Source organism: Lonchura striata, chromosome 8, assembly GCF_046129695.1.
Source record: "Lonchura striata isolate bLonStr1 chromosome 8, bLonStr1.mat, whole genome shotgun sequence".
NCBI classification, from domain to species: Eukaryota; Metazoa; Chordata; class Aves; order Passeriformes; family Estrildidae; genus Lonchura; species Lonchura striata.
The window spans coordinates 35,914,421-35,940,674 of NC_134610.1; positions in this window are offsets into that span (position 1 = coordinate 35,914,421).

Consider the following 26,254-nt stretch of genomic DNA (forward strand, 5'->3'; position numbering starts at 1 on the left):
TATCTCTATCTCTATCTCTATCTCTATCTCTATCTATCTCTATCTCTATCTCTATCTCTATCTCTATCTCTATCTCTATCTCTATCTATCTCTATCTCTATCTCTATCTCTATCTCTATCTCTATCTCTATCTCTATCTCTATCTCTATCTCTATCTCATCTCTATCTCTATCTCTATCTCTATCTCTATCTCTATCTCTATCTCTATCTCTATCTCTATCTACCTCTATCTCGACTGCCTAAATCTGTTTATTCTAATGCTGCTGAGATCCTATGGAGGGCACTCATGGCCTCCATGGTGCCTCCCTTTCCTAATCCAAGTCCAACAAAATATTCACTTAAATTTATTCTCACTCTGGAAGACCTGTTCTCCCCAAGAGTAAGGGCAAGGCTTACAGAGAGAGGTGTAGCACATTTCATCAGACCAAACAAGACAGGCCAAACAGCCAGGCTTTTGCTCTGCCAGTCCTTCCTTAGGGTTTTATTAAGAGATTTCTCCACGGTCTCCCCTGTGCAAGGACAGCTTCCTGGTGGATGTGTCCGCAAGGTCTGCGATTTGTAAGTCAAAGAAATGGTTTTGATAATCCACAACTTGCTTAACAAGGACTCCCCACACAAAAATGGTTGCTTGTCTTCAAAGGAATGCTTCTGGAGAGCTACTTGGTGGCCAGTCACTCAGCACTACTGATGCTCATTAGACCAGAAAAGCACACGCTTTCCCTCCAGGGAGAATGTGTAAGTGTTGGAATGTCTAACGTTAGAAATGATTGAAACTGAGCAGTTTGAAATGGTAATTTTTCCTACAGCTGAAATTGAAAAGATGACAGTTTTCTTTCCCGTGTACATTCTCGTTATTTATCAGAACTTTGGCTGTGATTTTACATCCCTAACAAGTAAAATGGATAAGCCAGACCCCTTCCAGGCCACCGCATCCCATCTCCTTTGCCTGCTGCTGCTCCAGCCTTTACCAAACACCTGCACTGCCACCTTCTGCCTGGCTTACATCTCACAGCTGAATTTCCACCACACTTTTGGTTTTTCTTTTGCTCATCCTGCCAAATTCAGGATGTATGTCCTAGGAAAGCTTGGAATACAAAGAAGAAACAACACATGAATATGCACAATCAACACGGTCTGTAAACTGATTTTTTTCCCTAGCTGGTCTCTATTAAATTGTGCTGTGCTTACTTCCTAGCTTTAATTTGGAGGAAGGGAACTCTCCAGTGCTGCTCCCCATGACCCAAAAATATGAAAATATTTTGCCCAGAGAAACTGTGGCTGCCACATCGCTGGAAGTGCTCCAGGCCAGGTTGAGCAGGACTCGGAGCAACCCAGGATCGTAGAAGGTGTCCCTGCCCCTGGCCAGGGTCATCTTTCAGGTCTCTTCTAAACCAAACCATCCTGTGATTCTAGGAGAAGAAATCCAAGTGAAGCATAACCATGGCTTAGGTTAAAAACTAAACTCCCTTTTTTCTTTCTTTCTTTCTTTTCTGATGACATATTAGCTAAACGCAATGTCAGGCTGAGGGGGAAGAAATATCTGAAAGCCAAGTGAACCCAGATGTACTTTAAACCCTCCCACATCACTAATTTTAAAGAATTCTTGGTCTTTTTCCTTTTCTGATTGAAGGAAGGGATACCAAAACCACCCTCTACTTAGAAAAATAAATGCTCTTAGTGAACATGCTAATCCCTGCAGCAGCCAGCCTCAGAACAAGTGGCACTTCCAAGCAGGAGCAGGCCCTGGAAGAGAGATGGGCTGGGCACCGTCTCCTGGAAAGCACCAGAGTCATTAGTGAATGTCTAAACCCCAACCTTTAACAGAAAGCCAGCTCTTGCAGGCTCCAGAGACCCGATGCATGCAGGAAAAGGTTGGGAATATTTCCCCTGCATCGTAAACGGGATTTTTCCCATGCTGAGGGAACAGTGGCATCTGGTGTTCGCTGGGCTCTCCTGCAGCCAGCGCTTCCCGGGAGGCTGATGGACATTCCCTGGACATGGGCAGGGTTTGGCTCCCCAGCGGCACCTGGGCCATGCAGGATGCCCGTGGGAAATGGATTTGTAGAGAATTCTCCAAGCCTGACGGAAGGCTCACAGATCTGTATGTAAACCTTGAGATAAGAAATGCTGACTTAGAAATGCCATGGAACAGGACAGACATTCTTGAAAGAGAAATGGAACTAGAAATGAGTTCAAAGGATGGCCTTGCAAATAAACTAGATGCTTTGGAGAAATAGAACTATGAAAGATGCATTGGAGTAGGACCCACAAGGGGTAATTTTAGATGATTGGCTTTAAGGCATTTACAGCGAGGTGTGGCAAAAGCTGATAGGCCAAGAAACACTTATAGGGTATTGTAATTAAAAAAGAGCTTCTGATTGTCTTGGGTGAATTATAACATCTGTATTGTCTCACCCTTCTCATGAGACTGAAAATGAAATAAAAGTTTTTAAAACACGTCTCAGTTGCCCCATCTCTGGGTCAGAAAAGAACTGAATCCAACAGGGCCTGGCTCCCCAGTGGCACCTGGGACATGTAGGATGCCCAAGATGTCTCAGGTGGGGGGCTCAAGCCCACCTGAATGGCAGCTGGAGGCCTGGGTGGTGCATCAAATCCCAAACCGCTTCTAGTGAAGAAGGGAATCGCTCTGTCAGGGCAGGAATTCCAGGACCCAGGACTGTTGTGCATCTCCCTGGTATTTTCTATGGAATTTAGAAAAGGCAAACTGCTCTCTGCATTTTGCTAATTGAAATACAGTTTATTGGTCTCCTATCTCAGTGCATGAAAGGACATTTCCTACAGAGGTGGACACCATGACCAAGTTGAGCCTGGATCTATATGGAAACAATTTCTGCTGGTTCCTATCATTTTTCAAGTTGCAGATTTTCCAAAGCTCTGCATCCTTCTACTTCACCAAAGGCTGTTCTGCAATATTTTCAGGATACCCCATGACCAGTTTTAGCTGAGTACTGGGACTGACAGGCTTTTTTCTGTTCCTTCTGTGATCAGTCCACAAGCAGAAGTTCTGAGCCGGTTACTCCTCCTGAGTGTGGAAAGGAGCAGCTCCGCTCTCATCCAACAAATCCCAGCTCCTCCTTGTGGCTGCACTCAGAAACTCGGTGCTTTCCCCGCACGAGGCTTTACTCAGCAGCTAAACTCACTCAGAGATACTGATTATTGTCCCTTTTGGGCAGTCTGCCCTATGAAGTTACAACAAAACGCATTTCGGTGACCGAAATCAGAACCGCTCTGACAGCCGTGACAGCGAGGGGCAGCTCTGCGAGGCACTGCTGAATGCTGACCTCCGTGGTCAGACAAGCAGCACAGCTAAAAGGATTCCTCTTCTTGCCTCTGAGGTTTCCAGACTCATCAGGTGGCTTTAAATAACAGCCTGCACTGTAAGTGACAATGTGCCAAGGGCTGATTTTGGGTGGCATTGGGCACCTTGGCACGGCGCTTCTCAGAGTGTGGATCTCTCTGTTCCACGACAATTTGTTCAAATCAAGCCCTGGATTTGTCGTGGACCAAAGTTTATTTTCTATAAAAACACGTGAGGTTTTCCAAACAGCAGCTGAACTCCTGCTAGAAAAAAACAAATCAGTAGGAAATTGGTACCTAATGCCAAATCCCACTGAAATGAAATTTGATTCCCCATCATCTCCTACAAAGACTTTGGTCTTAGGCTGGCAAATGTAACTCTCCTAAGTCAACAGGCAATTTAAAGTGTGTAGAGAACAAGCTGCAGAGGCGCTACAAATATCCCAACCCTTTTGCTATCAGCAGTCAACATAAACATTGTTACCTGAGTAGGTTCACAGAGAGAGTAAGAAAGGCTGGTTTTGGAATGTTTTCTTTATTAAACTCAGCTTTCGCTGCTGTTCTGAGTTGACAAAAATGTTTCCCAGGATGACTGGCAAACAAAACCAGCTCATAAATACTTCTTTTTCAAACACTGTAGGTACAAATAAATAAAAGCTCTGGTTTGCTACTTTGGGAGGCCCTGTGCAACCAGCACTTTCAACTGGCCAATTAACAGCATGTGTGTTCATCAGTGAAGAACTTCCACTTGTTTTTAAATTATCAAATCCAGTATTTAAAAATTATTGCTCGTTACCAGAAAAAAAAAACAAGATTAAAAAGATGTTCATTATACCATCCCTGCTGGTAATGAGGATTTTTATATTGCCAGTACATGCAGCTTTGTGGTGGGGTTTTTTTAGGCAATTAAGACCAAAACTTTTCAAAATAGGTTGAGATGCTGGGCAACCAATGTTCCAGAAACCAAATTCTCAGCAGCTCTGAACTTGGCACCTTCCTAAACTCTACCTTCGTTTAAGATGTCAAGCTGATCACCCCTGATAAAAACATCCCTCAACCACTAAGGGCTGGGGATGGAGCACCCAGCTGTGACACTGCTGCAAGGCTTTGCTGCCTGGAAGTAAATCCTGTCCTGGCACGGCTCCTGCCTCTTTCCCAAATCCCCTGGGACCTGCTCTTGCTGCTCTTTTCACCATCAGATCTCAGATTTATTTTACCCTACAACATGATCAATGAAGCTGCAGAGCCAGAGTAGGGAAAAAACCTCCCATTTCCCCCATATCTGAAATATGATCCCAACCTTCAAAAGCTGTGATGACAGCTCTCATCTTCAAAGGCTGCATCTGCGTGACCAGCTCCTCAGCAATGGCTTTCCTGGTTTTCTCTGTGCTAGCTAAGGACACACTGAGTTTGGGCTGGAGCTGCCAAATTTCCCAGAGCAGAACTGCCAGCAGGGACAGCAGGAAGACACAGGTCCACATGGATCAGGTGTGGGTCCTGCCCCATAATGGGGGCAAAGAACTGACCCCAGGGGAGGGCACCAACACTGCCAAGACGGGGCCATGCAGATCAGGAACACATGATGGACAGCAGCCCGCTCTTTGGGATCCTTCCAAAGGCCTGTGCTGGGAAATCCCTGAGATACGGGTGGGGAATGGCAAAGCACATAGTGAGAGCACACCAGAACTCCTTTGTTAAATGAAGGAGCAGAAATGCAGCAAGTTCTTCTTTCAGACAGTGTTAGGCACAGCAAGTACCTATGGTTTTCTAACACTTGTGCACTGCACAAGAAAACTGTGCAGAGTGCAGGACTTGCTGTCCTGCAGCCTTCCTGAGGCTCCTCTGTCTCAGGTGCCTTCAAGGCACAACTGCTGACTTGGAGATACTCTGAAGCATCTCTCTAGAAGGTGACTTCAAGATGCTGGAATGGTGGGGAGATTTCTCAGCCAGCCCAAAGTCTTCAGGGGGAAAAATAAGAAAGACCCTGGACCTGCTCCGGCACAACAGCACGAAGAGCCAAAGCAGATCCAGATATGGAAGGATGGCGAGTGGCAGAGGGGGACGACAGGGCTGATGGCATGGACAGGATGGAAGAGCAGGCGTGACCAGCACCTTGTGGCTGATCCCCTTGGGTCCTCATCTCTGATAGGCATGGCGAGTGCTGGGAGAGATGGCCTTAGCAGAAGAATCACCGGGTGGCCCTCTGGGCTCTGACTGTGCCACTTTATCTGTCTTCCAGCCCTTGAAGCCATGAGCGAAGATGACAGCCCATCCTCCACTAACCTGGAAATTCAGGCAATTTTTGGACAAAGATGTGCAGAACTAAGGTCATCTGCTGGATTCAGAGAACCAGGGTCCCAAGCAGAGTACCAGGAGACAGTGAAGAGAGCACCAGGACTCAATGTCACTGGACGTCCAGGAACACCTGATGCTGGCTACAGCTGAGCCTGCTTCCAGATCATGAGCTGCTGCCTTCCCCCTCCCTGTTGACAGCTCCCTCCCTCCAGCCCTCAGACCCTGCCCATCCCCTTTCTTTTCCCTCCATCTCATCCCTTCCCTTTCCCTTCCATTAATAAAGTTTGGTTTCTCCCCCTTACCTGCATCTCTGTGGAGCTGAATTGGCACAAATCCCGGGCCCTGGGACACGCAGGCCCCTGCTGCTGTTCTCTTCCACGCCGTGTTCTGTGCACCCACACACAGAGGAACGAGGGCAGATCAGGCTGGAAAGGTGCCTGTGCTGAAGGTGCACTTCCACAACTCTGTGGAATTGCAGATCCTGCTGAGCAGTCTGGAGCCCCTGGAATTTGGAAGAGCCAACCTGAGTATGCTCGGAAGCCAGCTGTGAGGGATTCCATGGCAAGCTTCCAGGGAGGGCAAAGGAGCTTGGAATGCTGGAAGTTTTCAGGAATAGCTTCCTGAAAGCTCAGCAGTGCTCCATCCCTGCACAGGATCAGGGAGAGGGCAGAACCAGCGACCATCCGGGCTTAGCAGGGAGCTTTGGGTGTGCCTGAAGGCAAACGAAGCAGCAGAGCGGTGCCCGAGACTGGGACGCACAACCCTGCCAGTGCCCGGAGTGCTGTTAGGCAGTGCCGGGATCCCGGCTGTGGTTCTGGTGCCCACAAGTGAGGAATGGCCGCCCCAGGCTCGGAGCCAGTCAGCAAGCCAACCAAGTGAGAGCAGAGGGAGGGCACCCTTGCAGTCTCTCTTGGGCATGGCCGCAAAACAGCCCCTGCTGCTTCTTCCTCCGCCTGTGTTTGGGGCGTGCTGGTGGCAGAGGCAGCCAGGCTGTGCTCTGCCTTCCACAGCCTGTTGGGAGCGGGCATGAAAAGCGCTGCGTGCACAGCGGAGAGGTCTGGAAGGTGCAGGCAAGAACGTCCTGCGGGAGCAGGGCTCTGGGCTCTGGCTGGGAGCAGCCTGGTCTTGGTGCCGGGAGCGCAGGCTGGAGTTGAGGCAGGTGAAGAGGCAGTGAGCAGCTGGTGTTTGTAGAGGGCCTGGGGCTGCACGTCTGAGCCTCCACCTGGAAAGGCACTTGGGAGAATACCAGCTAGAGCTGGAGTGCCTGTCCTGAAAAGACATGAAGTCCTTCAGCCTTGCCAGCGTTTCTTGAGGGTGTGTTGGTGTTGAGCAGAAAAGCTGCACATTTGGGGTAATGCATTTGGACAGGGGCTTGCTTCTCAAGGAAAGTGCTTCCCAGGGAGCTCCCAGTGAGGCAGGTGCAAGTGTCCCCCTTTGGCTCTCTGTGCTCCTTTCGGTCCTTGAGGCCCGCTGGACTTGGCAGAGGGGCAGGGGAAGGGAGAAGCCTGTGAAGAGCAGGTTTGGCATCCACCTGGACCTGCAGAGACCAACCCAAGCACCTGCAGCAGCGTGTGTCATCCCCCTTTGGACAGAGGGGTGAGCAGAACCATGTCTATCCATCTGTGAGCCCCAAAGCTCTCTGTGGGAGCTGTGAATTAAAAGGCCTTTACACGCTCACTTTTCACATCTTCCCTGTCTGCTGTGTTGCATCTCTTGGCAAGATGCATTTGCCTCCTGCTTGCTGGGAGCTGCTGTGGCCCAGGGCCAGCACAGAGCTGGGCTGGGTGGGCCAGGCAGTGTGGTGGAGAGTCTTGGCTGATCTTGGTGTGTGCCTGGCCTCAGAAAAGGCTTGGAAGGTTTGCCTGCCAAGGTGTCCTGCTCCTTGGCTCTCCCTGTGCATCTTGGAGAGCACAAGGTAGGCATTTCTGGCAGCTGGGCATCAGCAGGCCTTCCAAGGGGGGCGTGTGGTGGAGCGAGCCCAGCTGAGATAGCCCGAGAGGAGCCCAGGGCTCCTTGCTCCTCTCTGCTGGCCCGTGAGCGTCTGTCTGCTCTCGGGATGGCCCTGGCTGTGTCAGGGCTGCTGCGTGGACACGAGACAGCCGGTCCTGTCCCGCTGGGTCCCAGCAGTGCCTGGCAGCCGTCCTGCATCCACGTCAGGATGCTGGCCAAGAGAGGCCCTGGAAGCTGAGGCAGCTGATTTGAAGCTTTTGCAGGTGCCCACAGGTCAAGGCCAACAGTGTTCCCTCAGGAAGCAGCATTCCTGAGGGGCTTCCCCTGAGCTGCCTGATGCCACCCACTCCTTGTGGCACCAGTTGCTTTCCCGTGGAATGTTCTACCTTCCCCAAGAGCACAGAGGGAGCTGGAGAAAGAGCTTGCCAGGCCGCTCTCCATCCTTTCCCAGCAGCCCTGGGTGAGCGGAGTAGTCCCAGCTGAGCGCAGGTGTGCCAATGGAAGAGCCGTGCCAATGGAAGGCTCGGTGGGAAGGATGACCCAGGATCCATAGGCCTGGCAGCCTGAGCTTGCTGCCAGGGAAGGCCTTGGAGCAGATCCTCCTGAGTGCCATCCCACGGCACGTGCAGGGAACCAGGGGGTCTGCTGGAGGGAGGGAAAGCTCAGTGGAGGGGACAGCTGGGGGTCCTGGCGGGCTGTTGAGGGCTTTGGTGCGGTGTTTGCAGGGTGTTGGTGTTGGAGATGGGTTGGGGAAGGAGTTGCCTGGGAGGTGAGAGGTCTTTGCTGCAGTTTGAGTCCATTTGAAGGCAGCATCTGTAGTTTGGCACAGCCTTGGTTATGGGGTGCAGAAAGAATATCTGTGACTGTGTTCATGGTCCTGATTGTGCTGCAGGGAACAAGAGGGGAGAGCTGTACTTTATTGGCCACTTAGATCTCTATACCGGGGCAGGGTTAACCATTTTGCCATCTGCTCATTGTTGCCCGCAGTTGCTCCAGGTTCTCTTGCCAACAGCCCCTGCAGGCAGGAGCACAGCCCCCAGTGCACGTGGGTGTGGCCCCCTCTGGCACAGAAGGCCCCAGGGGCACAGGTCTCTGGGGCAGGAGACGGGCACCAGCCCTGCCAGGGCTCGGGGGCTGGCAGGTCTGCTTGGGCGGGGACTCTGCCACAGCTGCTGGTGTCAGTGTTCCCAGGCCCCAGGGCTCAGAGCAGCATTCCTGCCCTGGCCCACAGTTTCTTGTGCGTGCCACACCCGCGGGTTTAGGATGGCCACGGGCCGGGATGCGTACCGAGGAGGCCATGGCATCTTCCATGGAATGTCCCGTGCACTTCCCGGTGCGGCTGCATCGGCAGCCCTGGGCGCTGCTTCTGCTGCCCTGAGCCCGCAGAGCAGGGCAGCGTTTGCTGATGGTCTGAGCCCTTCCTAAAGATCCTGTTGGGCTGTCTCGGACAATTGGGGCCAGGGATTCCTGCCAACCTGGGCCACTTTGGCTGGGCAGGGGGTGGCCCCAGGGCAGGCGGCAGTGTGTGCAAAGGGCCCCTTTGTGACATGGTGCAGCACGGTCACTATGGCATAGACCGGGACAGGATGGCCTTTGTGACACGTGCTGACATAGGAGCTGGCAGTGACCAGAGCACGCCACTCTGCTCGGAGCAGGCGACCGGAGAGGACGGGACAGAGCGGTGCCGTGAGGAGCCCCCGCACAGCGCGCTCATTCCTGCCTGACCCGGAGCTTTTCTGAGGCTTTACTCCTACAGGTGACCTCGTGGCAAGACCACAGGACTTGGCAGCCCGTGGCCTTCCCGAGGCTTTTCTTTTGCAGGTGCCTTTGAGGACTTGTTGACTTGGAGCTTTCCCGAGCCATCTCTTTCAGGTGCCCTCGATACCAGACTCTGGCATGGCGAGCAGATTTCTCGGCTTGTTCAGAGTGTTCAGGGGGAAAAAAAAGAAAAGCCCTGAAGGAGCTCCAGCACAACTGCATGAAAACCCGGAGCAGTTCCAGCCACTGGAGGACGGTGAGTGGCAGAGCTGGGCCACAGGGATGATGCCTGCAGCCAGCTTGGCCCTGCCCCATCCCGTCCCATCCCGTTCCATCCCATCCCCTGGGGATGTGCCCTTGGAGGAGGGAAGAAGGCCCGGGCAGACGTGGCCGGGGCTCCATCCCCTGGGGCATCCTGGGGCTGTCCCTGCCTTGGGCGCGCAGGGCTGGGCTGTGTTCTCTGGCCTGTCCCGCAGCCCCTCAGCTCTGGCTGCGCTTGCTCTTTGTCAGATGCACCCCTGGATTGCACAGAAGAGAAGAAACCTGCCCGTGGCCGCTTCCGCAAAACCCTGAAGGTGCCTGCAGCCATCCCCACCTGGGCTGGGCCTGCTGTCACTGCTCAGCCCAGCACCATGCCTGGAGCACTGCATGGAACATCCCTGGCTTCCATTTCCTTTGTTCTCCTGCAGACTTTCTGGAAGTCCCCGCGCATTCGACATAGAAAGACCGGCAGCGCAGCAGCTGAGGGCCCGGCCGAGCCTGACTCGGGGCTGACCGAGCTCCAGGCTGAGCCTGATGTCAGCCCAGATTCGCCTGAGCGCTCAGAGAACTCTGACACCTCAGTGACTGAAACCTGGACAAAGGTTCTTCTCCCGTCACTGACTGAGGATGTGGCCATCACAAACACCGACAGTGAAGAGACTCCGGGCATCACAAATACTGCCACCAGCCCAGATCCAGTGGAGCCCTCAGAAGACTCTGAGGCTGCAAGGAATGACCAGAGGGCAAAGGCTGACATGGCACTGACTGAGGATGTGGACATGACAAACGCCAAAACCAGACACACTCAGGGCATCGCAAATGCTGACACCATGCCCATGCCCTCTCCCACTCTGAGTCAGGAACTCATATTCAACTATTTCAAGGACCCTTGTGTTTCTTCTCAGCCACAGCAGGTAAGCAGCCTGGGGCCAGGCCTGGAGGCCTCCCAGGATCGTGTGTCCCCTCAAGCCATGGTCTCTGGGCCCCCTCAGCCTTTGAGGCCAGCACAGTGTGGAAGAAGGGAAGCACTTCTTTGAAATAGTTGGGGAAGTTGTTCCCTTGGACAACGCTCCATCTCTCCCCCATGCTTCCTCCAGGTGCCAGCCAAGGTGAAGAACATCCACCAAAGTCTCATGTCCCAAGTCACTGTGGATGCCTGGCTGCACGTTGACATTGTGAAGCTGGCAGAAGAACACCCTGCTGACGTGGTGCTGACCCTCCTGCGCTGTGCCCCAACGTGTGACAGGTACGGGGCCCACGAGCCTTGAGAGCTCAGGGCTCAGCAGCCCTTAGGGCCCACGGCCCTGCACAGCCTGTCCAATGGGCTCTGCCAGACAGGCAGAGAGGCCCAGGAGCCTTGGGCCCCTCTGTTTGCTGAGCCTGCTGCCAGTACTCCCCCCCTGCCCTTCAAGGCTCTGTCACCTGGGCCCCCACGGGTGCACAGGGCATGGTGCTGTGACTGAGATGCCCCTGACACAGAGCTCTGATCCCACAGAGCCGCTGCAATGATGTGGAGAACCATAGGCTCGTCGAGTGCCACAGTGCAAAAGGTGCTGCCAACGCTGCTCTGTGTGATGGAGAACTGGCCTCTGCACAGCATGTGCACCTCTGATGGGGATGGCAAAGATGTCTTTGCCCTGGCTGTGAGTTTCTGGAACTGGCCTTTGCTCACCCCCAGGTTGCCAGCAGCTCTCCATCCTCTCCATGCCTCAGTTGCTGGGCTGAAACCTGGGCTAGGGGCAGGCTCAGGGGGCACCAGGCCCGCTGCTCCCCCTGTGCCGGCTCTTGGGCCCTGCCCCATGGACACCTCGGCTCTGAGCGCTGCCTTGGGCTGCTTCTTTTGCAGGCAACTCTGGTGCTCTGGGTGATTCTCCAGGTGCCCAAGTGCCACGAGGCAATGGACCTTTATTCCTCCCGCCTCTTTGTGGCTCTGCTCTTCCATGTTGTCATCACCACACAGCAGATACCACCAGAAGAAGTTGCTACATTCTGGAGAGCATGCTGGGAGGAACACCGCCTTCCCAGCAAGCCCAACAGGTCCCAGTCCCCCTGTCCTTCCTGTGCCCTTGTGGCCAGCGCCAGCACTCCCAGTGTGACCTGGGCTTTGCTCTGCACACAGGTTTGCAGTGCGGGCCATGAAGGCTCTGCTCTGCCGACTGCAGTGGGACCAGGTGCTGATGGATATGGAGCGCAAGCGTGGCTGGGACACGCTGCTGTGTGCTGACACACAGCACTATGCCGTGGGTCTGCTGGCCAGGTGAGACCCCCTGCTCCCCACGGTCCCCAATATTTGTGGCCTGTGCCCAGGTGCCCCTCACAGTCCCTGCGGTCATGGGTCAGAGGGCCTTTTCGCCGAGGGACGGCCAAGGAAACTGGAAAAGTCTTGGAGAGGAGGGTGCCCAGAAGGGGCCGCCTCACAAAGCGCCCACATCCTCTCCAGGGATGCTGGGGAAAGACCAGACCTCTGTGAGTCACTCCTGGGAGGGGTTTGTCCTTCCCACCTCACGGCCTTTTTCCCCCCTGCCAGGGAGTTGTGCCATGTCTTTGTCCCCTTCTGTTCCTGCATTGCATTCCGCCTGTTCCGGCCACACACCAGGGCAGAGCCGTGCTGGGATCTGCCCTTCCTGGCATTCCTGGTGGAGGTGAGCCTGTTGGCCAGCGCTGCCTGGCTCTGCTGCCTCCCAGCTCTCTGCCCTCTCGCAGCCGCAGCTGCCTGGGACGGTGCCCACGCCCTGTGCTGCTGCCTGGGCCCGCCCTGTGCGGTTCTGGGCTCCTGCCAGCCGGGTCCCCTGTCACTGCCCTGTGCCTTTCAGGTCCTCGGGTGCCTGGACTTGAGTGAATGTGGTGACAGCCTTCTGGAGATGATGTCAAGGTACCTGCGGAGCGAGTGCAGGGAGCGGTGTCGCCTGGCGCTCCGAGGCCTCGTGGTGCTCACCAAGGATCCCTCGATGGTGAGAAGGAGGCAGCGGCTGAAGCTGCGCTGGGCAAAGCAGCCCCTTGGGCTGGCAGGGCTTCAGGAGCTGAGGCAGCTGCTCCCAGCTCTCCTGCCTCACCTGCCCCAGTGCTTTGGGACAGGCCTTTGGCCTGTGGGCCCTGCAGCAGCGGGGTGGGCTTGCAGTGCCAGGGCGGTGTTAGCCGTGCAGCCGGCCACGGCTTCCCAGCCCCGCCTTGTATTCCGCACAGGCCAGAAGAATGCACCCTCTGTCTCCAAGGCTTCTGGAGCTGCTGGGGGATGCAGATGCAGAGGTGGTCAGCATGAGCCTCTGTGTGTTCACAAATGTCCTCCAGCACAAAGACATCCTGGTATCCAGCACCACTGCCCCGAAGCTCGCTGAGGCACTCCTCCTGCTCTTTGACCATGTAAGGCTCTGTGTCCACAGCCATGGGCACAGACTGCCCGCATACCCTTTTCCCTTATGGATTTTCAGACTTTTTCTCTGGTGAGCCTGGAATGATTGGTCTTAATGGTCTTATCCTCTTCTTTTCTAAAGGACAGCAGCAATGTGCACTTGCTCTCTATTCAACTCTTTGACAAGATGATGGACTTGGTAGTGGATGAGGGAAAAAAGCCCTTGAAGAAGATTTTGTGTCAGAGCTTGCTCCCACTTTTCTTGTATTGCTATGAGGAGAACTGGCGTGTGGCGAAGGTGAGGTTTTGTGTGACGCTGCTGAATCTCTGGGAGGGGCCTGGGCTGCCTCCTGCCCTGGCGCCTGGCGGGCTGCAGCCTCCTCCAGGCCCTTGGCACAGGGACGCGGGTCCTGTGCCAAGGGCTGTGGAGCCATCTCTGGGTCACTGCTGTTCTCCAGGCTTCTCGGGAAACGCTGCTTGGTGTGGCTGTGTTTCTGAAGAAGAGGAATCTCGAGAAGCTGCTGAAGAAGGAGCAGCTGTCACAGTTTGCCGAATTCCTGGTAAGAAGGGCCGGGAGGCCGCAGCCCCAGCCTGGAGAAGCCCCCTGAGCGCGGTGCTCGGTGTGCGGGCTGGCAGCTGTGCCCCTGCCCGCTGCTGCAGCCCGAGGCCGCGCGGGCTCTGCTCCAGGCTCCTGCGGGCCCAGCCGGGTGCCGATGGATTCGCGGCCCGGCGGGGCTGCGGGGCGGCACCGCGGCTCCCCGGGCAGCAGCCGGCCCTCTGCCCCCTCCAGAGCCCGGCGCCAGCGGCTGCTGGCCGGGCCTCAGGGCAGTGCGGGCAGGGGAGGCCGGGGCTGGTGCGGGGAGCGCCCGGCCCAGGGGCTGAGCCCGCGCCAACCCTTCTCTGCTGCCGCTCTCTCCAGCTGGCAGAGGACAGCAGCAGCGCGGCCGAGCACCTGCGCCGGGCCCTGCCCTACCTGGAGAGCCCACAGGAGCCCCTGCGAGAGGCGGCCCTCAGGTTCATGGGTGAGCCGCGAGCCCGGGCTCCCTCCCCGCCCCGCCGCAGCTCGGCCCCAGCCCCGCCTGCTGCCCCGGCAGCGCCACCCGGGCCCGGCGCCTCTGGCAGCCGTGCCCTGTGTTCGGCAGCGAGCGGCCAGGGCCCGGGCTGAGCCCTGCCGGACCGGGAGGCCGTGTGGGCACAGGGCTGGCAGCGCCGCTGGCAGGAGCTGTGCCGCTGGGCCTGACAGGCTCTGTGTTCCCAGGGACGGCCGGGCGCTACCTGAAGGGACAGCCAGCCGAGCTTCATGTTCTCACTCAGGGTGAGTCAGGGCAGCGGGCAGTCAGCAGGGGCTGACCGGGAGAGCTGCATTGATGGCCAGGGAGCTGCAATGCCTGTCCCGGCTGCAGCCAGCTTCGCTCCTTGTGTGGATGAGGCCTGCTGTGGGCAGGGCACAGAGAGATTTCAGGGACACCAGTGGGGGGATTCGTGACCAGCGCCTTGCGGCTGTTCCCCTTGGTTCCTCATCTCTGTTAGGCATGGCAAGAGCTGGGAGAGATGGCCTTAGCAGAAGAATCACCGCGTGGCCCTCTGGGCTCTGACTGTGCCAGTTTATCTGTCTTCCAGCCCTTGAAGCCATGAGCGAAGATGACAGCCCATCACCCACTAACCTGGAAATTCAGGCAATTTTTGGACAAAGATGTGCAGAATTAAGGTCAGCTGCTGGATTCAGAGAACCAGGGTCCCAAGCAGAGTACCAGGAGACAGTGAAGAGAGCACCAGGACTCAATGTCACTGGACGTCCAGGAACACCTGATGCTGGCTACAGCTGAGCCTGCTTCCAGATCATGAGCTGCTGCCTTCCCCCTCCCTGTTGACAGCTCCCTCCCTCCAGCCCTCAGACCCTACCCATCCCCTTTCTTTTGCCCCCATCTCATCCCTTCCCTTTCCCTTCCATTAATAAAGTTTGGTTTCTCCCCCTTACCTGCATCTCTGTGGAGCTGAATTGGAACAAATCCCGCGCGGTGGTGTGTTTTTCTTTCATTTGATATTTGTTCAATATCTGTTCACCCCCCCCATCCCTAATCTCCTCCTCTCCCCAGTTGTCAATCTTCCCTAGCTCTCCCCTAACCCCCTCATCTCCAAGTTGTCAATCCTCCCTTTCCCTGCCCCTTTCCCTGGAACCTTCCCTGTCATTCATCCTAGCCCCCTCCTCTGCTTCCAGAGCATTCCCTGTCTATTTAGTGAGGCTCAACACCCTATTGATTACTTTGTGCTATTCCACTCCCTTGCTTCCCCTGATAGGTTTGTCATATGTTAGTCCTGCCCTAAACTCCTCCCCTGCTATTCCCTTATTGGTTGCTGTTCCTATACCCCTCCTCCTGAATTCTTGTATAAAACCTCTGCTCCCGCTCCCAAAGAGGTCTTGGGGCTCACTGAATAAAAGCATCCTGTTCATCCCCAAGTCCCGTGTCGCCTTCGTCTGTTCCCGCGCCACCAACTGGGACAGCAGAGCTTCGCAGGGGGAGCGGCCGCCCATTCTCTTCCCTCTCGCAGCCCAGCACGGCACCGCTCGGGGCACCGCGGCGAGGGGCGTGCTTGTCGCGCCACGACAATCCCGGGCCCTGGGACACGCAGGCCCCTGCTGCTGTTCTCTTCCACGCCGTGTTCTGTGCACCCACACACAGAGGAACGAGGGCAGATCAGGCTGGAAAGGTGCCTGTGCTGAAGGTGCAGTTCCACAACTCTGTGGAATTGCAGATCCTGCTGAGCAGTCTGGAGCCCCTGGAATTTGGAAGAGCCAACCTGAGTATGCTCGGAAGCCAGCTGTGAGGGATTCCATGGCAAGCTTCCAGGGAGGGCAAAGGAGCTTGGAATGCTGGAAGTTTTCAGGAATAGCTTCCTGAAAGCTCAGCAGTGCTCCATCCCTGCACAGGATCAGGGAGAGGGCAGAACCAGCGACCATCCGGGCTTAGCAGGGAGCTTTGGGTGTGCCTGAGGGCAAACGAAGCAGCAGAGCGGTGCCCGAGACTGGGACGCACGACCCTGCCAGTGCCCGGAGCGCTGTTAGGCAGTGCCGGGATCCCGGCTGTGGTTCTGGTGCCCACAAGTGAGGAATGGCCGCCCCAGGCTCGGAGCCAGTCAGCAAGCCAACCAAGTGAGAGCAGAGGGAGGGCACCCTTGCAGTCTCTCTTGGGCATGGCCGCAAAACAGCCCCTGCTGCTTCTTCCTCCGCCTGTGTTTGGGGCGTGCTGGTGGCAGAGGCAGCCAGGCTGTGCTCTGCCTTCCACAGCCTGTTGGGAGCGGGCATGAAAAGCGCTGCGTGCACAGCGGAGAGGTCTGGAAGGTGCAGGCAAGAACGTCCTGCGGGAGCAGGGCTCTGGGCTCTGGCTGGGAGCAGCCTGGTCTTGGTGCCGGGAGCGCAGGCAGGAGTTGAGGCAGGTGAAGAGGCAGTGAGCAGCTGGTGTTTGTAGAGGGCCTGGGGCTGCACGTCTGAGCCTCCACCTGGAAAGGCACTTGGGAGAATACCAGCTAGAGCTGGAGTGCCTGTCCTGAAAAGACATGAAGTCCTTCAGCCTTGCCAGCGTTTCTTGAGGGTGTGTTGGTGTTGAGCAGAAAAGCTGCACATTTGGGGTAATGCATTTGGACAGGGGCTTGCTTCTCAAGGAAAGTGCTTCCCAGGGAGCTCCCAGTGAGGCAGGTGCAAGTGTCCCCCTTTGGCTCTCTGTGCTCCTTTCGGTCCTTGAGGCCCGCTGGACTTGGCAGAGGGGCAGGGGAAGGGAGAAGCCTGTGAAGAGCAGGTTTGGCATCCACCTGGACCTGCAGAGACCAACCCAAGCACCTGCAGCAGCGTGTGTCATCCCCCTTTGGACAGAGGGGTGAGCAGAACCATGTCTATCCATCTGTGAGCCCCAAAGCTCTCTGTGGGAGCTGTGAATTAAAAGGCCTTTACACGCTCACTTTTCACATCTTCCCTGTCTGCTGTGTTGCATCTCTTGGCAAGATGCATTTGCCTCCTGCTTGCTGGGAGCTGCTGTGGCCCAGGGCCAGCACAGAGCTGGGCTGGGTGGGCCAGGCAGTGTGGTGGAGAGTCTTGGCTGATCTTGGTGTGTGCCTGGCCTCAGAAAAGGCTTGGAAGGTTTGCCTGCCAAGGTGTCCTGCTCCTTGGCTCTCCCTGTGCATCTTGGAGAGCACAAGGTAGGCATTTCTGGCAGCTGGGCATCAGCAGGCCTTCCAAGGGGGGCGTGTGGTGGAGCGAGCCCAGCTGAGATAGCCCGAGAGGAGCCCAGGGCTCCTTGCTCCTCTCTGCTGGCCCGTGAGCGTCTGTCTGCTCTCGGGATGGCCCTGGCTGTGTCAGGGCTGCTGCGTGGACACGAGACAGCCGGTCCTGTCCCGCTGGGTCCCAGCAGTGCCTGGCAGCCGTCCTGCATCCACGTCAGGATGCTGGCCAAGAGAGGCCCTGGAAGCTGAGGCAGCTGATTTGAAGCTTTTGCAGGTGCCCACAGGTCAAGGCCAACAGTGTTCCCTCAGGAAGCAGCATTCCTGAGGGGCTTCCCCTGAGCTGCCTGATGCCACCCACTCCTTGTGGCACCAGTTGCTTTCCCGTGGAATGTTCTACCTTCCCCAAGAGCACAGAGGGAGCTGGAGAAAGAGCTTGCCAGGCCGCTCTCCATCCTTTCCCAGCAGCCCTGGGTGAGCGGAGTAGTCCCAGCTGAGCGCAGGTGTGCCAATGGAAGAGCCGTGCCAATGGAAGGCTCGGTGGGAAGGATGACCCAGGATCCATAGGCCTGGCAGCCTGAGCTTGCTGCCAGGGAAGGCCTTGGAGCAGATCCTCCTGAGTGCCATCCCACGGCACGTGCAGGGAACCAGGGGGTCTGCTGGAGGGAGGGAAAGCTCAGTGGAGGGGACAGCTGGGGGTCCTGGCGGGCTGTTGAGGGCTTTGGTGCGGTGTTTGCAGGGTGTTGGTGTTGGAGATGGGTTGGGGAAGGAGTTGCCTGGGAGGTGAGAGGTCTTTGCTGCAGTTTGAGTCCATTTGAAGGCAGCATCTGTAGTTTGGCACAGCCTTGGTTATGGGGTGCAGAAAGAATATCTGTGACTGTGTTCATGGTCCTGATTGTGCTGCAGGGAACAAGAGGGGAGAGCTGTACTTTATTGGCCACTTAGATCTCTATACCGGGGCAGGGTTAACCATTTTGCCATCTGCTCATTGTTGCCCGCAGTTGCTCCAGGTTCTCTTGCCAACAGCCCCTGCAGGCAGGAGCACAGCCCCCAGTGCACGTGGGTGTGGCCCCCTCTGGCACAGAAGGCCCCAGGGGCACAGGTCTCTGGGGCAGGAGACGGGCACCAGCCCTGCCAGGGCTCGGGGGCTGGCAGGTCTGCTTGGGCGGGGACTCTGCCACAGCTGCTGGTGTCAGTGTTCCCAGGCCCCAGGGCTCAGAGCAGCATTCCTGCCCTGGCCCACAGTTTCTTGTGCGTGCCACACCCGCGGGTTTAGGATGGCCACGGGCCGGGATGCGTACCGAGGAGGCCATGGCATCTTCCATGGAATGTCCCGTGCACTTCCCGGCGCGGCTGCATCGGCAGCCCTGGGCGCTGCTTCTGCTGCCCTGAGCCCGCAGAGCAGGGCAGCGTTTGCTGATGGTCTGAGCCCTTCCTAAAGATCCTGTTGGGCTGTCTCGGACAATTGGGGCCAGGGATTCCTGCCAACCTGGGCCACTTTGGCTGGGCAGGGGGTGGCCCAGGGCAGGCGGCAGTGTGTGCAAAGGGCCCCTTTGTGACATGGTGCAGCACGGTCACTATGGCATAGACCGGGACAGGATGGCCTTTGTGACACGTGCTGACATAGGAGCTGGCAGTGACCAGAGCACGCCACTCTGCTCGGAGCAGGCGACCGGAGAGGACGGGACAGAGCGGTGCCGTGAGGAGCCCCCGCACAGCGCGCTCATTCCTGCCTGACCCGGAGCTTTTCTGAGGCTTTACTCCTACAGGTGACCTCGTGGCAAGACCACAGGACTTGGCAGCCCGTGGCCTTCCCGAGGCTTTTCTTTTGCAGGTGCCTTTGAGGACTTGTTGACTTGGAGCTTTCCCGAGCCATCTCTTTCAGGTGCCCTCGATACCAGACTCTGGCATGGCGAGCAGATTTCTCGGCTTGTTCAGAGTGTTCAGGGGGAAAAAAAAGAAAAGCCCTGAAGGAGCTCCAGCACAACAGCATGAAAACCCGGAGCAGTTCCAGCCACTGGAGGACGGTGAGTGACAGAGCTGAGCAACAGGGATGATGCCTGCAGCCAGCTTGGCCCTGCCCCATCCCGTCCCATCCCATCCCGTCCCATCCCGTTCCATCCCATCCCCTGGGGATGTGCCCTTGGAGGAGGGAAGAAGGCCCGGGCAGACGTGGCCGGGGCTCCATCCCCTGGGGCATCCTGGGGCTGTCCCTGCCTTGGGCGCGCAGGGCTGGGCTGTGTTCTCTGGCCTGTCCCGCAGCCCCTCAGCTCTGGCTGCGCTTGCTCTTTGTCAGATGCACCCCTGGATTGCACAGAAGAGAAGAAACCTGCCCGTGGCCGCTTCCGCAAAACCCTGAAGGTGCCTGCAGCCATCCCCACCTGGGCTGGGCCTGCTGTCACTGCTCAGCCCAGCACCATGCCTGGAGCACTGCATGGAACATCCCTGGCTTCCATTTCCTTTGTTCTCCTGCAGACTTTCTGGAAGTCCCCGCGCATTCGACATAGAAAGACCGGCAGCGCAGCAGCTGAGGGCCCGGCCGAGCCTGACTCGGGGCTGACCGAGCTCCAGGCTGAGCCTGATGTCAGCCCAGATTCGCCTGAGCGCTCAGAGAACTCTGACACCTCAGTGACTGAAACCTGGACAAAGGTTCTTCTCCCGTCACTGACTGAGGATGTGGCCATCACAAACACCGACAGTGAAGAGACTCCGGGCATCACAAATACTGCCACCAGCCCAGATCCAGTGGAGCCCTCAGAAGACTCTGAGGCTGCAAGGAATGACCAGAGGGCAAAGGCTGACATGGCACTGACTGAGGATGTGGACATGACAAACGCCAAAACCAGACACACTCAGGGCATCGCAAATGCTGACACCATGCCCATGCCCTCTCCCACTCTGAGTCAGGAACTCATATTCAACTATTTCAAGGACCCTTGTATTTCTTCTCAGCCACAGCAGGTAAGCAGCCTGGGGCCAGGCCTGGAGGCCTCCCAGGATCGTGTGTCCCCTCAAGCCATGGTCTCTGGGCCCCCTCAGCCTTTGAGGCCAGCACAGTGTGGAAGAAGGGAAGCACTTCTTTGAAATAGTTGGGGAAGTTGTTCCCTTGGACAACGCTCCATCTCTCCCCCATGCTTCCTCCAGGTGCCAGCCAAGGTGAAGAACATCCACCAAAGTCTCATGTCCCAAGTCACTGTGGATGCCTGGCTGCACGTTGACATTGTGAAGCTGGCAGAAGAACACCCTGCTGACGTGGTGCTGACCCTCCTGCGCTGTGCCCCAACGTGTGACAGGTACGGGGCCCACGAGCCTTGAGAGCTCAGGGCTCAGCAGCCCTTAGGGCCCACGGCCCTGCACAGCCTGTCCAATGGGCTCTGCCAGACAGGCAGAGAGGCCCAGGAGCCTTGGGCCCCTCTGTTTGCTGAGCCTGCTGCCAGTACTCCCCCCCTGCCCTTCAAGGCTCTGTCACCTGGGCCCCCACGGGTGCACAGGGCATGGTGCTGTGACTGAGATGCCCCTGACACAGAGCTCTGATCCCACAGAGCCGCTGCAATGATGTGGAGAACCATAGGCTCGTCGAGTGCCACAGTGCAAAAGGTGCTGCCAACGCTGCTCTGTGTGATGGAGAACTGGCCTCTGCACAGCATGTGCACCTCTGATGGGGATGGCAAAGATGTCTTTGCCCTGGCTGTGAGTTTCTGGAACTGGCCTTTGCTCACCCCCAGGTTGCCAGCAGCTCTCCATCCTCTCCATGCCTCAGTTGCTGGGCTGAAACCTGGGCTAGGGGCAGGCTCAGGGGGCACCAGGCCCGCTGCTCCCCCTGTGCCGGCTCTTGGGCCCTGCCCCATGGACACCTCGGCTCTGAGCGCTGCCTTGGGCTGCTTCTTTTGCAGGCAACTCTGGTGCTCTGGGTGATTCTCCAGGTGCCCAAGTGCCACGAGGCAATGGACCTTTATTCCTCCCGCCTCTTTGTGGCTCTGCTCTTCCATGTTGTCATCACCACACAGCAGATACCACCAGAAGAAGTTGCTACATTCTGGAGAGCATGCTGGGAGGAACACCGCCTTCCCAGCAAGCCCAACAGGTCCCAGTCCCCCTGTCCTTCCTGTGCCCTTGTGGCCAGCGCCAGCACTCCCAGTGTGACCTGGCCTTTGCTCTGCACACAGGTTTGCAGTGCGGGCCATGAAGGCTCTGCTCTGCCGACTGCAGTGGGACCAGGTGCTGATGGATATGGAGCGCAAGCGTGGCTGGGACACGCTGCTGTGTGCTGACACCCAGCACTATGCCGTGGGTCTGCTGGCCAGGTGAGACCCCCTGCTCCCCACGGTCCCCAATATTTGTGGCCTGTGCCCAGGTGCCCCTCACAGTCCCTGCGGTCATGGGTCAGAGGGCCTTTTCGCCGAGGGACGGCCAAGGAAACTGGAAAAGTCTTGGAGAGGAGGATGCCCAGAAGGGGCCGCCTCACAAAGCGCCCACATCCTCTCCAGGGATGCTGGGGAAAGACCAGACCTCTGTGAGTCACTCCTGGGAGGGGTTTGTCCTTCCCACCTCACGGCCTTTTTCCCCCCTGCCAGGGAGTTGTGCCATGTCTTTGTCCCCTTCTGTTCCTGCATTGCATTCCGCCTGTTCCGGCCACACAGCAGGGCAGAGCCGTGCTGGGATCTGCCCTTCCTGGCATTCCTGGTGGAGGTGAGCCTGTTGGCCAGCGCTGCCTGGCTCTGCTGCCTCCCAGCTCTCTGCCCTCTCGCAGCCGCAGCTGCCTGGGACGGTGCCCACGCCCTGTGCTGCTGCCTGGGCCCGCCCTGTGCGGTTCTGGGCTCCTGCCAGCCGGGTCCCCTGTCACTGCCCTGTGCCTTTCAGGTCCTCGGGTGCCTGGACTTGAGTGAATGTGGTGACAGCCTTCTGGAGATGATGTCAAGGTACCTGCGGAGCGAGTGCAGGGAGCGGTGTCGCCTGGCGCTCCGAGGCCTCGTGGTGCTCACCAAGGATCCCTCGATGGTGAGAAGGAGGCAGCGGCTGAAGCTGCGCTGGGCAAAGCAGCCCCTTGGGCTGGCAGGGCTTCAGGAGCTGAGGCAGCTGCTCCCAGCTCTCCTGCCTCACCTGCCCCAGTGCTTTGGGACAGGCCTTTGGCCTGTGGGCCCTGCAGCAGCAGGGTGGGCTTGCAGTGCCAGGGCGGTGTTAGCCGTGCAGCCGGCCACGGCTTCCCAGCCCCGCCCTGTGTTCCGCACAGGCCAGAAGAATGCACCCTCTGTCTCCAAGGCTTCTGGAGCTGCTGGGGGATGCAGATGCAGAGGTGGTCAGCATGAGCCTCTGTGTGTTCACAAATGTCCTCCAGCACAAAGACATCCTGGTATCCAGCACCACTGCCCCGAAGCTCGCTGAGGCACTCCTCCTGCTCTTTGACCATGTAAGGCTCTGTGTCCACAGCCATGGGCACAGACTGCCCGCATACCCTTTTCCCTTATGGATTTTCAGACTTTTTCTCTGGTGAGCCTGGAATGATTGGTCTTAATGGTCTTATCCTCTTCTTTTCTAAAGGACAGCAGCAATGTGCACTTGCTCTCTATTCAACTCTTTGACAAGATGATGGACTTGGTAGTGGATGAGGGAAAAAAGCCCTTGAAGAAGATTTTGTGTCAGAGCTTGCTCCCACTTTTCTTGTATTGCTATGAGGAGAACTGGCGTGTGGCGAAGGTGAGGTTTTGTGTGACGCTGCTGGATCTCTGGGAGGGGCCTGGGCTGCCTCCTGCCCTGGCGCCTGGCGGGCTGCAGCCTCCTCCAGGCCCTTGGCACAGGGACGCGGGTCCTGTGCCCTGGGCTGTGGAGCCATCTCTGGGTCACTGCTGTTCTCCAGGCTTCTCGGGAAACGCTGCTTGGTGTGGCTGTGTTTCTGAAGAAGAGGAATCTCGAGAAGCTGCTGAAGAAGGAGCAGCTGTCACAGTTTGCCGAATTCCTGGTAAGAAGGGCCGGGAGGCCGCAGCCCCAGCCTGGAGAAGCCCCCTGAGCGCGGTGCTCGGTGTGCGGGCTGGCAGCTGTGCCCCTGCCCGCTGCTGCAGCCCGAGGCCGCGCGGGCTCTGCTCCAGGCTCCTGCGGGCCCAGCCGGGTGCCGATGGATTCGCGGCCCGGCGGGGCTGCGGGGCGGCACCGCGGCTCCCCGGGCAGCAGCCGGCCCTCTGCCCCCTCCAGAGCCCGGCGCCAGCGGCTGCTGGCCGGGCCTCAGGGCAGTGCGGGCAGGGGAGGCCGGGGCTGGCGCGGGGAGCGCCCGGCCCAGGGGCTGAGCCCGCGCCAACCCTTCTCTGCTGCCGCTCTCTCCAGCTGGCAGAGGACAGCAGCAGCGCGGCCGAGCTCCTGCGCCGGGCCCTGCCCTACCTGGAGAGCCAACAGGAGCCCCTGCGAGAGGCGGCCCTCAGGTTCCTGGGTGAGCCGCGAGCCCGGGCTCCCTCCCCGCCCCGCCGCAGCTCGGCCCCAGCCCCGCCTGCTGCCCCGGCAGCGCCACCCGGGCCCGGCGCCTCTGGCAGCCGTGCCCTGGGTTCGGCAGCGAGCGGCCAGGGCCCGGGCTGAGCCCTGCCGGACCGGGAGGCCGTGTGCGCACAGGGCTGGCAGCGCCGCTGGCAGGAGCTGTGCCGCTGGGCCTGACAGGCTCTGTGTTCCCAGGGACGGCTGGGCGCTACCTGAAGGGACAGCCAGCCGAGCTTCATGTGCTCACTCAGGGTGAGTCAGGGCAGCGGGCAGTCAGCAGGGGCTGACCGGGAGAGCTGCAGTGACGGCCAGGGAGCTGCAATGCCTGTCCCGGCTGCAGCCAGCTTCGCTCCTTGTGTGGACGAGGCCTGCTGTGGGCAGGGCACAGAGAGATTTCAGGGACACCAGTGGGGGGATTCGTGACCAGCGCCTTGCGGCTGTTCCCCTTGGTTCCTCATCTCTGTTAGGCATGGCAAGAGCTGGGAGAGATGGCCTTAGCAGAAGAATCACCGGGTGGCCCTCTGGGCTCTGACTGTGCCAGTTTATCTGTCTTCCAGCCCTTGAAGCCATGAGCGAAGATGACAGCCCATCACCCACTAACCTGGAAATTCAGGCAATTTTTGGACAAAGATGTGCAGAATTAAGGTCAGCTGCTGGATTCAGAGAACCAGGGTCCCAAGCAGAGTACCAGGAGACAGTGAAGAGAGCACCAGGACTCAATGTCACTGGACATCCAGGAACACCTGATGCTGGCTACAGCTGAGCCTTCTTCCAGATCATGAGCTGCTGCCTTCCCCCTCCCTGTTGACAGCTCCCTCCCTCCAGCCCTCAGACCCTACCCATCCCCTTTCTTTTGCCCCCATCTCATCCCTTCCCTTTCCCTTCCATTAATAAAGTTTGGTTTCTCCCCCTTACCTGCATCTCTGTGGAGCTGAATTGGAACAAATCCCGCGCGGTGGTGTGTTTTTCTTTCATTTGATATTTGTTCAATATCTGTTCACCCCCCCCATCCCTAATCTCCTCCTCTCCCCAGTTGTCAATCTTCCCTAGCTCTCCCCTAACCCCCTCATCTCCAAGTTGTCAATCCTCCCTTTCCCTGCCCCTTTCCCTGGAACCTTCCCTGTCATTCATCCTAGCCCCCTCCTCTGCTTCCAGAGCATTCCCTGTCTATTTAGTGAGGCTCAACACCCTATTGATTACTTTGTGCTATTCCACTCCCTTGCTTCCCCTGATAGGTTTGTCATATGTTAGTCCTGCCCTAAACTCCTCCCCTGCTATTCCCTTATTGGTTGCTGTTCCTATACCCCTCCTCCTGAATTCTTGTATAAAACCTCTGCTCCCGCTCCCAAAGAGGTCTTGGGGCTCACTGAATAAAAGCATCCTGTTCATCCCCAAGTCCCGTGTCGCCTTTGTCTGTTCCCGCGCCACCAACTGGGACAGCAGAGCTTCGCAGGGGGAGCGGCCGCCCATTCTCTTCCCTCTCGCAGCCCAGCACGGCACCGCTCGGGGCACCGCGGCGAGGGGCGTGCTTGTCGCGCCACGACAATCCCGGGCCCTGGGACACGCAGGCCCCTGCTGCTGTTCTCTTCCACGCCGTGTTCTGTGCACCCACACACAGAGGAACGAGGGCAGATCAGGCTGGAAAGGTGCCTGTGCTGAAGGTGCACTTCCACAACTCTGTGGAATTGCAGATCCTGCTGAGCAGTCTGGAGCCCCTGGAATTTGGAAGAGCCAACCTGAGTATGCTTGGAAGCCAGCTGTGAGGGATTCCATGGCAAGCTTCCAGGGAGGGCAAAGGAGCTTGGAATGCTGGAAGTTTTCAGGAATAGCTTCCTGAAAGCTCAGCAGTGCTCCATCCCTGCACAGGATCAGGGAGAGGGCAGAACCAGCGACCATCCGGGCTTAGCAGGGAGCTTTGGGTTTGCCTGAGGGCAAACGAAGCAGCAGAGCGGTGCCCGAGACTGGGACGCACAACCCTGCCAGTGCCCGGAGCGCTGTTAGGCAGTGCCGGGATCCTGGCTGTGGTTCTGGTCCCCACAAGTGAGGAATGGCCGCCCCAGGCTCGGAGCCAGTCAGCAAGCCAACCAAGTGAGAGCAGAGGGAGGGCACCCTTGCAGTCTCTCTTGGGCATGGCCGCAAAACAGCCCCTGCTGCTTCTTCCTCCGCCTGTGTTTGGGGCGTGCTGGTGGCAGAGGCAGCCAGGCTGTGCTCTGCCTTCCACAGCCTGTTGGGAGCGGGCATGAAAAGCGCTGCGTGCACAGCGGAGAGGTCTGGAAGGTGCAGGCAAGAACGTCCTGCGGGAGCAGGGCTCTGGGCTCTGGCTGGGAGCAGCCTGGTCTTGGTGCCGGGAGCGCAGGCAGGAGTTGAGGCAGGTGAAGAGGCAGTGAGCAGCTGGTGTTTGTAGAGGGCCTGGGGCTGCACGTCTGAGCCTCCACCTGGAAAGGCACTTGGGAGAATACCAGCTAGAGCTGGAGTGCCTGTCCTGAAAAGACATGAAGTCCTTCAGCCTTGCCAGCGTTTCTTGAGGGTGTGTTGGTGTTGAGCAGAAAAGCTGCACATTTGGGGTAATGCATTTGGACAGGGGCTTGCTTCTCAAGGAAAGTGCTTCCCAGGGAGCTCCCAGTGAGGCAGGTGCAAGTGTCCCCCTTTGGC